The following is a 12,947-nucleotide window of genomic DNA, read 5'->3' on the forward strand; positions in this document are numbered from 1 at the left end:
CTGGGCTGCAAATCTGCTCTCAGCATATCAGAGATCTCAACGACAACTTCTCTGCGGAAACGCAGCCTTTTGACACAATCAGCCTCGCTCATGTCCAGGTACGAGCACCTAGCTCGATATTGCCGACATGGGTAAGGCTTCCTGCCCATCAACCTACGGGCTATGACGTTCCTAGAGCGGTGAACTCTAATCAATTCTCTCCTATGCAGTGAATTGCTGGCGAACCATTGCATAATCCGTGGTGTTGACAATGCAGCACCCATTCTGCAATTACAAATTTAAGTTTCAAACTGGCTATCTGGCTGCCTCTCCCTGTCCCTGGACTAATGGCCTCAGTCTCCCTTGCAGCTCGAAGGCTGCTTGTTGTGTCTTCGGCTGCCGTCGAGCCACTGACGCCGCCCCTGTCTCCTACATGGAAGGAAGGCCAGCCTGAAGCACCGCAGCTCGAAGGCTGTTGCTGCTTCACACAGGTAGGGATATTCAATATTTTGTATTTGCTTTGTTTATAATTTTTTATTCAGGATGGCTCTTTATTTGTATAAGTAAGACTGTTGAATGCTTGTAGAATTTAATTACTTCCCTTCCCCCCTCCGCCCCCCTGCCCTCGTTCCCTGCGCCTGATTTGTAAAGTGTAGGCAAGGTTTTTCTGAGCATACAAAAATCTAGACTTACTCCATTCTAAGTTAGTTTGGAGCAAGTTTTCACTGCCTAAAACAGGCGTAAATGGCCGGACATGGCCCCTTTTGAAAAAAAAATCTGTTCCAAAATGAAACTGTTCTAACTGACTAGAACTGGAGCAAACTAAATGCCGAGAATTGCAATTTCTAAGATCGTCCATTCTAAACCAGTTGCTGCAAAAAAACAGGAGCAACTCAGGCCGAAACTTGACCCCATAATTCCAGGTCCTGAACTACATCCTGAAGGGTGGAAGATTCCTGTGCGTGGATTTTTTTAACGTGGGGTGGCTGTTGCACACCAGCCACCACACGGGCTTGACTGCTATGGAACCAGTGTGTCATCCATGGAAACTTGCATATCCTACAGTTGCTCTCTGGAGCCTGTTTAGCCTCTGTAGAATCGTATATATCCTCCATTTACACTGATACATTTAGTGTCAGCTGTGGCTCAGTGGGTAGCACTCTTGTCTCTGAATCAGAAGGTTGTGGGTTCAAGTCCTACTCCAGGGACTTGAGCACATAAATCTAGGCTGACACTGCAGTGCTGAGGTTGTGCTGAACTGTTGGAGATGCCGTCTTTCAGATGAGATGTTAAACTGACGTCTGCTCTCTCAGGTGGACGTAAACGATCCCATGGCACTATTTCGAAAAAGAGCAGCGGAGTTATCCCCGGTGTCCTGGCCAATATTTATCCCTCAATCAACATAAGGAAAAACTGATTAGCTGGTCATTATCACATTGCTGTTTGTGGGAGCTTGCTGTGCGCAAATTTGCTGCCGCGTTTCCCACATTGCAACGGTGACTACACTCCAAAAGTACTTCATTGTCTGTAAAGCGCTTTGGGATGTTCGGTGGTCGTGAAAGGCGCTATATAAATGCAAGTCTTTCTTTGTGGAGTCTGCACAATCTCTTAGAGCCCTAAATATTTCACATTTACTCTGTGGAGCCTATATATCCTCTGTGGAACTCCACATGTACTCTTTAAGAGTCTGGATATTCTCAGTTACAACAGTAAAATAGTGGAGCATGATGCTTTTGGGTCATGAGAGCCCAAAGCATCCACTTTCACCCTGTTTGCTTCCCAGTAAGGTGCCAGTGTGATCTATTTTCATAATTAGGTTGACTTTAGTGCAAAAGAAAATTGAGCGGTGTGTAAAGCAGTCTGCCAATTTGCTGTCACCCAGTTTGCGCTGCCGCTGAAGACCAATTTCACCCCCCACTTACTCTTTCAAACAATACAGAATCACTGATGCTATTGGTTTAAACAATGGCTTCATAAGGTGCAAGTGTGAATGTATACCTGTTTGAACAGTAGCTTTTGGAAAATATACCTCCAGGTTTTACCTGAGTTGGTATTTTAAAGATGCTGCTTAACAATCAGATTCTGACACGATAAAAATTCAGCAACTGGTCAGACCCAGACTGTAACAACGACAATTTGCATTAATATAAGCACCTCTAACATAGTATTGTCCAGCAGAAATTGTGGATTAGCCACAGCTTTAGCTACGGCGAAGCTAATTTAGCCACGTGCACTAATCGTAATAAAAAACTCTTTTCAATACACAGGTAAATGTGCTACACTTGCGTACATTTACATAACAAACATCTATTACCATTCCGTAACCAAGGAAGTAAAGGACGTACAATTATAAAAAACATTCACATAACCTGGAGGGGGAAATTGCCCTGCGATTGGGGGCGGTAACCTGCTGGGCCCCGGCACAGAAGTCCCATCCCGGCCGCTGAATTGGGCTTACCACCCCTCAAAGGAAGTGGGGCGCAATCTCACGCACTCCACTTCCAATGCTGGGGCGAGTTGTGCAGTGCTACGCGAATACTCCGCTTAGCGCTGATGCGCTTCAACGCCTCTCCCCTGCCATTAAAGGGGAAGGCCGATGCGCACTCTGCAAGGCCTTCGATGGGCCTCCACTACATCACCAGGGCAGCGTGATACCGGGCCTGCAGTCCAGCACCCAAAACGCAGTGCCGGGCTGCAAGTTGGCGAAATTGAAAGTGGGGAAGCCGACCCGAGAGGCGGCAAAAAAAAAACAAGTTGGCAACGCGGGGCGTGCCGGCGACCTCCCCTTTAACTTCCGCCCCGCAAGTGGATGTCGGCGACCGGCGAAGCTGGCGCTGACATTTGCTCGCGCCAGGACACTACCTGCGGGGCACCTCTGGAAACGCCCGGGCAATTTCCCAGGAGCCGGTAATGCCCTGTGGGTGAAAAGTGTCTCACCCCCCCCCACAGAGGCGCTAATAGGTCTCTGAAAAAGGGGCAATTTTGCCCCCCCCCCACTGCCCCCGATTTTCATCTTACCATTTTACCAACAAACGCACAAAAATGTTAAAGAACACAGGGCTGAAATCCGGGGCCTTTTTTTAAGTTTTTTCCGCCGGGAGCGTTGAGGCGGCCCCTGGATCGGCTTTCAACACTTAGAAGATTTTTTAATGTTGGACCGGAAGTCGGTCATGGTGGAGGGGGAAGTGCGCCGGTAAGTCAGGCTGAGGGGCGTAAGTTGGGGCGGGATCGTCACATTTTGTATCTTCGCCTACTGAGCCACCACGGAAGGTTTCGGCCGGGCCAGCGGCCTGGCGCTCGAGGGGGAACCAGGCCGCCTGTCGGCGGCGCGGCCAAACTTGGGGGCGCAATAGTCCAAGTCGTCCGGCAAAAAGAATGAGATGGCAGCCGCGGCATTCGGCCCTCGCCTTTAATGGCCACCGCACCGCCGGAGCAGAGAGCAGACAGAGAAAGCTGTCGGGGGCACCGCGCGGCGGGGAAACGATTTTTTTCAACTAAATTTGAGGCGGAGTATTCTGCAGGTGCGAGAGAGCAGCGGTGCGCGTTTTTATGAGGCGCTTGCGGCGGTCATCAGCAGCGGGGCGGAATTGGGGACAGGCCGAAAAATCCCCGACCTGAATTTGGGTCGGGGAGGCCAATGGACTGCAACGCGGCGGCCACTCGATTCCGCCGCATGGTCGCCGCAAAATGGCGGAAACGGGCCTCATACGGACCCTGAATTTCGGCCCCCACATGTGTATACAGTGGGAATATGAATAATGCCCAACCACAATGACAATTACTCGTTTTTAATTTACTAATGTGAAATGCAATATGGTTTTCCAATTAACCACGTGACTAGTGACACTGCTTTAACATAGAAAAATGTCCCAAGGCCTTTCACAGAAGAGTAATAACTAAAAGGGTCATTAGGAGGCATAGTCTCAGAATAAGTGGCCGCCCATTTAAAACTGAGATGAGGAGGAATTTCTTCTCTCAAAGGGTTGTAAATCTGTGGAAATCTCTGCCCCAGAGAGCTGTGGAGGCTGGGTCATTGAATATATTTAAGGCGGAGATGGACAGATTTTTGAGCGATAAGGGAGTAAAGGGTTATGGGGAGCGGGCAGGGAAGTGGAGCTGAGTCCATGATCAGATCAGCCATGATCTTATTGAATGGCGGAGCAGGCTCGAGGGGCCTAATGGCCTACTCCTGCTCCTATTTCTTATGTTCTTATGTAAAACAGGCACCTAGCTAAAGAGGAAATAATAGGAAGGATGACCAAAAGCTTGTGGTCAAAGGAGTGCATTTTAAGGGAGGTTTTAAAAATGGAGATGGAGATGGAAAGACTGAGTGGTTTAGGGAGAGCATTGCACAACGAGGGGCTAAGACGTCTGAAGGCTTGGCCACCAATGGCGGGGCTTGGTGCTGAGTGGCGGGGAGGGGGGTGGGTTCTGCATAAGAAGCCAGAGTCAGACGCCTAGAATCCGTGGAGTTGTAGGGCTGTGAGAGGCTTCAGCAATAGAGAGAGGCTTGGCCGTGATGGGATTTAAACTCCGAGCAGCTACATATAAAGTTTTAAACCTTATAAAGATATATTCCTTTTGTTTTTACTCAATTTCAGAATATAATGAGTCCTAAACAAAGTTCAAATAAGAACTTTACACCAATTGGGTTAAAGGATGATTAAATAATGGTCACGGTCCTTCAACCGTTTGTGTCTCTGCAACATCACTCAATTAAGTAAAGTGAGCGGACTGAAGATTGGGTTCGACGTAGATGCGATCTCCCAACATGCACAGCCAGCGGAGGAGGCTGCCTATTAACAGTGCGGACTTGGAAATTGTCCCAACAGAAGGCATTTAAATGGTCACTGTTAATCCATTACAGCATTGGAGCATAGCAACAGGAGGATGGGGCATTCAGCCCCTCAAGCCTGTTCTGCCATTCGATGAAATCATGGCTGCTCTTTATCCTAACTCCGTCCACCCGGCTAGGCTCCCTTAATACCCTTGGCAAGCAGGCTTCATCAGTCCAGATCAGCAGCTAATTGCTATACTTGCTGCTCACAGTGTGGTCTCCTCTACATTGGGGAGAGCACCATCATCATCATCGGCAGTCCCTCGAAATCGAGGACGATTTGCTTCCACTCCAAAAGTGAGTTCTTTGGTGGCTGAACAGTCCAATACGAGAGCCACAGACCCTGTTACAGGTGGGACAGACATTCGTCGAGGGAAGGGGTGGGTGGGGCTGGTTTGCCGTGCGCTCCTTCCGCTGCCTGAACTTGACCTCGTCACGCTCTTTGCGTTGAGACTCGAAGAATGGGGAGACCAAACACAGATTGGGTGACCACTTTGCGGAACACCCCCGTTCAGTCCGTAAGCGTGACCCTGAGCTTCCGGTCGCCTGTCACTTTAATTCTCCGCTCCACTCCCACTCTGATATCTCTGTCCTTGGACTCTTACACTGTTCCAGTGAAGCTCAACGTAAGCTCGAGCAACAGCACCTCATCTTTCGTTTAGGCACTTTACAGTCTTATGGACTCAACATTGAGTTCAATAATTTCAAACCATAACCTCTGCCCCTATTTTTTTCAGGTTTTTTTCTGTTTTTTTCTCTCTTTCCCACAGCAGATGTTGAAGATTCTGCCACCTCCATTTACACCCTATCTAGACTCATCTTTTGTTTCTTAACTTGCCCTATTACCATCTCCTTTTGCCTCGCACCATCATCTCTTTTGTCATTTAATCTCTCCTGCCTTCCACCCTATCACAGACCTTCCCTTTTGTTCTTTCCTCCTCTCCCCCTTTCCCTGCCCCTGCACTTGCTTAAAAACCTGTTACATCTCTAACCTTTTCCAGTTCTGACAAAGGGGCATCGACCTGAAATTTTAACACTGTTTCTCTCTCCACAGATGCTGACTGGCCCGCTGAATATTTTCTGCATTTTCTGTTTTTATTTCCGATTCCAGCATCCGCAGTATTTTGCTTTTGTGCTACGCTTGCTACTTGATGTTAGTTAGGGTGAAGAGTGCAAGAGAAGGACTTTTAAGATGACAAGATGGTTTTGATACCACTGAAGGACGCCAACCTTTAACATCTTTATTCCTGTTTGCAGTATGTTACAAATTCTATTTCTCAAAACATGATCCAAAGTGATTGTGTTTTAATTACATCCAGACTAGCTGCACGGAGTAAGCACACACATGGAGCAAACCCATCCTGCTTTAAAATCACACTACACGCAGCCAGGCAAGTACGCAGAATAAACCTGCTGTTTTGTTACATCGCTACGATAATTAAACAAAACAGTGAGCAAAGACCCTAAGATTAATTGATGTATAATGCATAAATTAACTACAGATGTCTCTGGTCCTTTGATGATCATCATCCCACATTTTGTTGAACGAGCTGGAGGCATGTTTCCACCAGAAACAGCAACATATAATCAGAATGCTAGCATCCCTTTCCTAACAAGAACCCATTCTACCAGTCAGTCGTTGCATTACGTCTCTTTGTAAACTCACGTTTTAATTGTATGTCATTTCTAGTCCTCTCCAATGATCTGCCATAATAATTGGGAAAAATAGCACGGGCTTTAATATTTTATTTCATTATTTTTAACAACGAAGACCTTGAAATAATGCAGCGCAAATATTACCTCAGTGCTTTGGTATTAAATTCCTTTATCTGCTCGTTGAACAGAGCTGCTAGCCTGTTGATTTTAAACAGGTTAATGCTCAAAGAAGTTCAGCTTGCATGGCTGAAGCATTCCTCTTGTCAGAAAGATGCCCCAGAATACTATACAGTGGAGAGGAGGGGGGGAATGGGCATTGAGTGGGAGGGAGGAATTAGCAGACATTTAGATTTTTTTATTGAAAGCAGGAAGGGCAGAATAAAGTGTGAGGTATTAATGCATTAAAGGGCGATTTTACCAGCATTGTGCTCTTGGTGGGGAGTACTGCCCTCTCACAGCATATATCCAAAATTCCAGTATAAGCCCCCGCCCGATTTTCTGACCATTTAACAGATTGGAGAATCGTGCATCGCCCGTACCAAATTCCTGACGTGTGCTCTCAGTGGGAAAGGCCCACCACCAGGTGCTCAAAATCGAAGAGAGAAATTACCTCAGACATTTGGACTCTAATATTTGCACAGCTTAATTTCAAGGGCTAAGCGTTGGCATCGGTTTACTTGTTTCGCCCTCAATGTCATTATATCTTGCTGCATTTAAACTAGCCTCCTGCTCTTTTGGATGATAACAGAAATAGTATTGTTCGCAATTCCACTGATATCACAAGGGCGTATGCGTTAAATAGCCTTTTCATTCATCTTCAGTGCATGAAGCAAAATGGGTTTAGTGTTCTCCAGCGATTTCTTCAATGTCTTGCTGAGGGCTGATAGCCATTATGTAAATTTATCTGCAGCCTGGCTGATCTGCAACATTCCAGTCTGCAGTGATCTTATGATTAACCTGCATACTAATGTTAAAATTTACATGACAGATTATCAGCAACTTGAGCAGCCAAAGCCTAAAAATAAACTTTAGAAACTTGCAGCAAACATTTATAATACTGTTTTGTAAGTCATATGACTGAGAGTACTCAATTTTTGAGCAAAGATTCTTACGGTTGCAATGTTTTAATCGTTTATCATAGCTTTCTTTCTGTCTGCCATGTATATCCAGTTTGTTCTCTATGTCATGACCATTGAGCCACTGGTTTATTTCTTTTTCCTGCTTATTAATTAAGTGTTTAAGTCTGCTGCTTTTTTCCTTTCTCGTTTGACTGTAATCATTCACCACTCGCTCAGATTTCAAATTTGTCCCCAATCATATTTCAACAAAAAAAAAATCTACAAGATAGCAAGTTCCTCGTGCACAACAATATAAACAACCTAAAAGTAAAATTTATCGCAACAGGCACATAAAACAGTCACATAAAATGTACACCCGCCCTTCCCCCGCCCCTACCCCTCAAGTGACATAATGCACACCGACAGGTTTCTGAACATACTGGTTTCCAAATACACCTTTCCTACACCTGAGTGCACCTGGGCCTCCCAAAACTACAATTTGCAGGAACCACTGCGTCTTTTTTTTTAGCAGGGCAGGAACTCCGAGGAGCCACCACACTCCCAGGGCCTGTGAGCATGCCCATGAGTCAGTCTGCTGGATTCTCACCACAATTTCAAGGAGCATTGCCCTGCCCACCCAATGATTACCTTTATTACCAAGGAGGAAAAAGAACTGCAAATGTAGAAAATCAGTAGGCTATGTGGCCTGCACTGTCATGTATTCAACTATCATTGTAACCCATGTATAAGCTGATCTAAGTTGTATACCTTGAGAACACTGACCACAGGGGGCGAACTTGTGGGAGACACTCATAACCTGGACTTTCCGGTATAAAAGGGGAAGCTCCACCCACCGTCTGCCTCTTGAGGTCTTGGTAATAAAGGTAACTGGTCACAGAGTGATCTTTTCTCAAGTATGGGCCTCGTGTGCATTTATACTGTATTGTAAGGACATATTATTGGCGACGAGAAACTGGGATTTAAACCACGTGAGCATGGCCACTAGCAGCACAGAAGAGAGGTATTGTGTTAGTGATGATTGGGATGACTTTATTGAAAGACTACAGCAAAGTTTTGTAACTAAGGAATGGTTGGGACAGGATTCGGCCGACAAACCCAGGGCTTATCTCCTGACGGTTTGTGGATCCAGAATGTACTCCCTGATGAAGCCCAGACAATCTCAGGGGAAGAAGCGACCAGAATGATTTATGGCAAAAATCTTGGTTCAAATGCGGCAAACGACCAGGGAGTCAACATTGTTAACGCGGCACACAGTTCTCTAGGCAGACAAGGGCAATCAGACATGCCCCAGCCTGCAGTCGAACCCAAAGGGGGAATTCAACAGAGACAATGGCTAGCTGAACGGCGATTCATGCTATCGCAATGGACAATGCGGCCAGTAATGGGGCCATCAACACCTGTTAATGGTGCGCTTAAGGACAGTTACAGAGACAGTCAGAGAAGATCGACTGGTAATGCACCTTTTGTTTCCAACAAAGGGGCCTCCAGCTCATGCTGGAGGTGTGGAGGCAAACACCCAGCCAGAGCTTGCAGATATCAGCAATATACCTGCAGAAACTGCAACGTCAGCGGTCACTTGGCGCGTATGTGTAGGAAGCCTGCAGCCAGGTTGATGTACGAGGAGGACGGGCCCAATGTAAGCCCTACGAGGCGAAATGAATACTGGGGGAAATCGCTGGAAGCTGAAGTTCAGCGAGTTCATGTGGAGCACATATACAGTTCATATACCATGATGCCACCGATAATGATGAAAGTGTTCCTCAATGGCATCCCAGTATTAATGGAGCTAGACACGGGGGCCAGCCAGTCCCTGATGAGTATCAAACAGTTCAAAAGGTTGTGGGTGTCCAAGGCCAGGAGGCCAAAATTATTGCCGATTGACGCACTGCTACGGACATATACAAAGAAGATCATTCCGGTGCTAGGCAGCGCCACAGTAGTCGTGACCCACAAAGATTCGGAGAACAGTTTGTACTCTGGATTGTCCCGGGGGACGGTCCCGCACTACTGGAGAGGAGTTGGCTTGCTGTCATGAACTGGAAATGGGGCGATGTCAATGCAATTTCTTCTGTGGAGCGAGTATCATGCTCACAGGTCCTGGACAAATTTGACTCATTATTTCAACCCGGCATCGGCACTTTCATGGGGACCAAGGTAGTGATTCACATAAACCCGGACGCCAGGCCAATACACCACAAGGCCAGAGCGGTGCCGTACGTGATGCGGGAAAAGATAGAAGGCGAATTGGACCGCCTGCTGAGGGAAGGCATCATCTCGTCAGTCGAATTCAGTGACTGGGCGAGCCCGATTGTGCCGGTGCTCAAGGCGGATGGGTCGGCAAGGCCACCATCAATCGGGTGTCACTCCAAGACCAGTACCCGCTACCGAGAGCGGAAGACCTCTTTGCGACACTATCCGGTGGCAAACTTTTTTCAATATTGGACCTGACCTCAGCTTACATGACCCAGGAGCTGGCGAATGAGTCGAAGAAGCTGACCACCATCACGACACACAAGGGGTTGTTTGAGTACAACAGATGTCCGTTTGGGATTCGTTCGGCCGCCGCGATCTTTCAGCGAAATATGGAAAGCCTCCTCAAGTCGATTCCAAGGACGGTGGTTTTTCAAGACGACATCCTCATCACGGGTTGCGATACTGAAGAACACCTCCACAACCTGGAGGAGGTGCTACGCAGACTGGACCGGGTAGGGCTGCGACTGAAAAAGGCGAAGTGCGTCTTCTTAGCTCCAGAGGTAGAATTCTTGGGGAGGGGTTAGCAGCAGACAGGATCAGACCTACTGCGTCCAAAACGGAAGCGATCCAGAGAGCATCCAGACCCCGTAACACGATGGAGCTGTGTTCGTTCCTGGGGCTCCTGAAATATTTTGGCAACTTTCTTCCCAAATTGAGCATGCTGTTAGAGCCACTACACGTGCTCCTACGCAAAGGTTGCGATGGGTCTGGGGGACAGCCTTGAAAGGGCTTTTGATAGAGCACGCAATTTGTTATGCTCCAACAAACTGTTAATGTTATATGACCCGTGTAAGAAACTAGTTTTAACGTGCGATGTGTCGTCCTATGGGGTCGGGTGTGTGTTGCAGTATGTGAATGCCAATGGTCAGTTACAGCCAGTAGCTTATGCCTCCAGAAGTCTGTTCCAGGCAGAAAGGGGCTACGGGATGGTAGAAAAGGAAGTGCTAGCATGTGTATATGCAGTAAAAAAAATGCACCAGTACCTGTTTGGCAGGAAATTTGAGCTGGAAACAGATCACAAACCCCTAACGTCCCTTTTGGCTGACAACAAGGCCATAAATGCGAATGCATCGGCCCGCATACAGAGGTGGGCACTTACGTTAGCCGCCTATGACTACACAATTCGGCACAGACCGGGCACTGAAAACTGTGCCGATGCACTCAGCAGGCTACCACTAGCCACCACTGAGGGGGCAGCTGAGCATGATGCTGAGATGGTCATGGCTGTTGAAGCTTTCGAAAGCGAAGGCTCACCTGTGACAGCCCGTCAGATTAAAGTCTGGACAAATAAAGACCCGCTACTGTCTTTAGTTACGAAATGTGTCCTGAATGGGGACTGGGCAGCCACGTACGGGGCATGCCCTGAGGAGTTTAAACTGTTTCATAGACGCAAGGATGAACTCTCGATTCAGGCCGATTGCCTACTGTGGGGAAATCGAGTAGTCATGCCCCAGAGGAGCAGAGAGGTGTTCATCAGAGAACTTCACAATGAGCATCCGGGCATTGTCATGATGAAGGCAATTGCCAGGTCACACGTTTGGTGGCCAGGGATAGATGCAGACCTGGAACTTAGTGTTCGCAGGTGCAACACGTGTGCTCAGCTGGGCAACGCACCCAGGGAAGCCCCCCTTAGCCCCTGGTTCTGGCCCGCCAAGCCATAGTCATGCATCCATGTGGACTATGCAGGTCCTTTCATAGGAAAAATGTTTTTGGTTGTAGTAGTCGCCTACTCCAAATGGATTGAGTGTGCCATTTTAAATTCAAGCACACCCTCTGCCACGGTAGAAAGTCTACGGGCAATGTTCGCCGCCCATGGTCTACCGGATGTCTTGGTCAGCGACAATGGCCCGTGCTTCACAAGCACTGAATTTCAGGACTTCATGTCAGGCAATGGAATCAACCATGTTAGAACGGCACTGTTCAAGCCGGCCTCAAACGGCCAGGCAGAACGAGCAGTGCAGATAATCAAACAGGGAATGCTCAGAATCCAAGGGGGTTCCCTACAAAGGGAATTATCACACCTCCTGTTGGCCAATAGATCCCGACCACACTCGCTCACAGGGGTTCCACCCGCAGAGCTGCTAATGAAAAGGACGCTCAAAACCAGGTTATCCCTTATACACCCTACTATGAAAGAAATTGTTGAGAGCAGGCGTCAGTCACAATGTGACGATCATGACAGGAATACGAGGGCGGGATGTATTGATGTCAATTACCCTGTTTTTGTCCTTAATTACGCTGCAGGGCCCAAATGGCTTGCAGGCAGTGTGATTGCCAAAGCGGGGAATAGCATTTTGGTAGTTAAACTTACCAATGGACAAATGTGCCGCAAACACGTGGATCAAACTAAAAGGAGGTTCAGCAACCCCATAGAAGAAGCAGAGGAAGAACACGACATAGAGTTTACTTCACCACAGGTGACCGAACACCGGAACCAAGTGGAGGAGAGCCAGTCACTGTGGGCAGTCCGGACAGGCCTGAGGCACCGCAAACAGCAGACACTCAGGCCAGCGCCCAACAACCGGAGCCCCAACTCAGGCGCTCTACAAAGGAGCGTATACCACCAGAGAGACTTAACCTGTGATCCCAATAAGACTTTGGGGGTGGAGGTGATGTCATGTATTCAATTGTCATTGTAACCCATGTATAAGCTGACCTAAGTTGTATACCTTGAGAACACTGACCACAGGGGGCGAACTTGTGGGAGACACTCCTAACCTGGACTTTCCGGTATAAAAGGGGAAGCTCCACCCACCGTCTGCCTCTTGAGGTCTTGGTAATAAAGGTAACTGGTCACAGTGTGATCTTTTCTCAAGTGTGGGCCTCGTGAGCATTTATACTGTACAGTAAGGACATATTATGCTCCCTCCCAATTTCTCTGGGCTATTTTTTTAAACATGGACTGCACCCTTCTGATTTTTCTGTCTTTTTCTTTTACTGCAGTCCGCTCCTCTCCTCCACTGTCCTTCCCCAAGCAGCAACACATAGATTACAGCAAAAGCTGGTAAAAGTGTCTCAGAAAGAAATGATCCCGAGACAAAACAGAAGAGCAAGCAAGAGGAGAAAAAAGGGAAGGGGAAAAGGCAAAGGAAAAATACCACATTGAGTGGAGGGAAACAAAAAGAGAGAGGGACCAATGCTCT

The 12,947-nt window shown here is 47.6% G+C and overlaps 1 protein-coding gene across 1 annotated transcript in view; it reads right to left on the reverse strand.

Annotated features, from left to right (window-relative positions):
• Nucleotides 1-12,947, reverse strand: part of tlcd1 (TLC domain containing 1) — a 59,706-nt gene that overhangs the window by 17,933 nt on the left and 28,826 nt on the right. The gene's annotated exons all lie outside the window — the stretch shown is intronic.

Source organism: Pristiophorus japonicus, chromosome 16 (assembly GCF_044704955.1).
Source record: "Pristiophorus japonicus isolate sPriJap1 chromosome 16, sPriJap1.hap1, whole genome shotgun sequence".
In the NCBI taxonomy this organism is placed as follows: Eukaryota; Metazoa; Chordata; class Chondrichthyes; family Pristiophoridae; genus Pristiophorus; species Pristiophorus japonicus.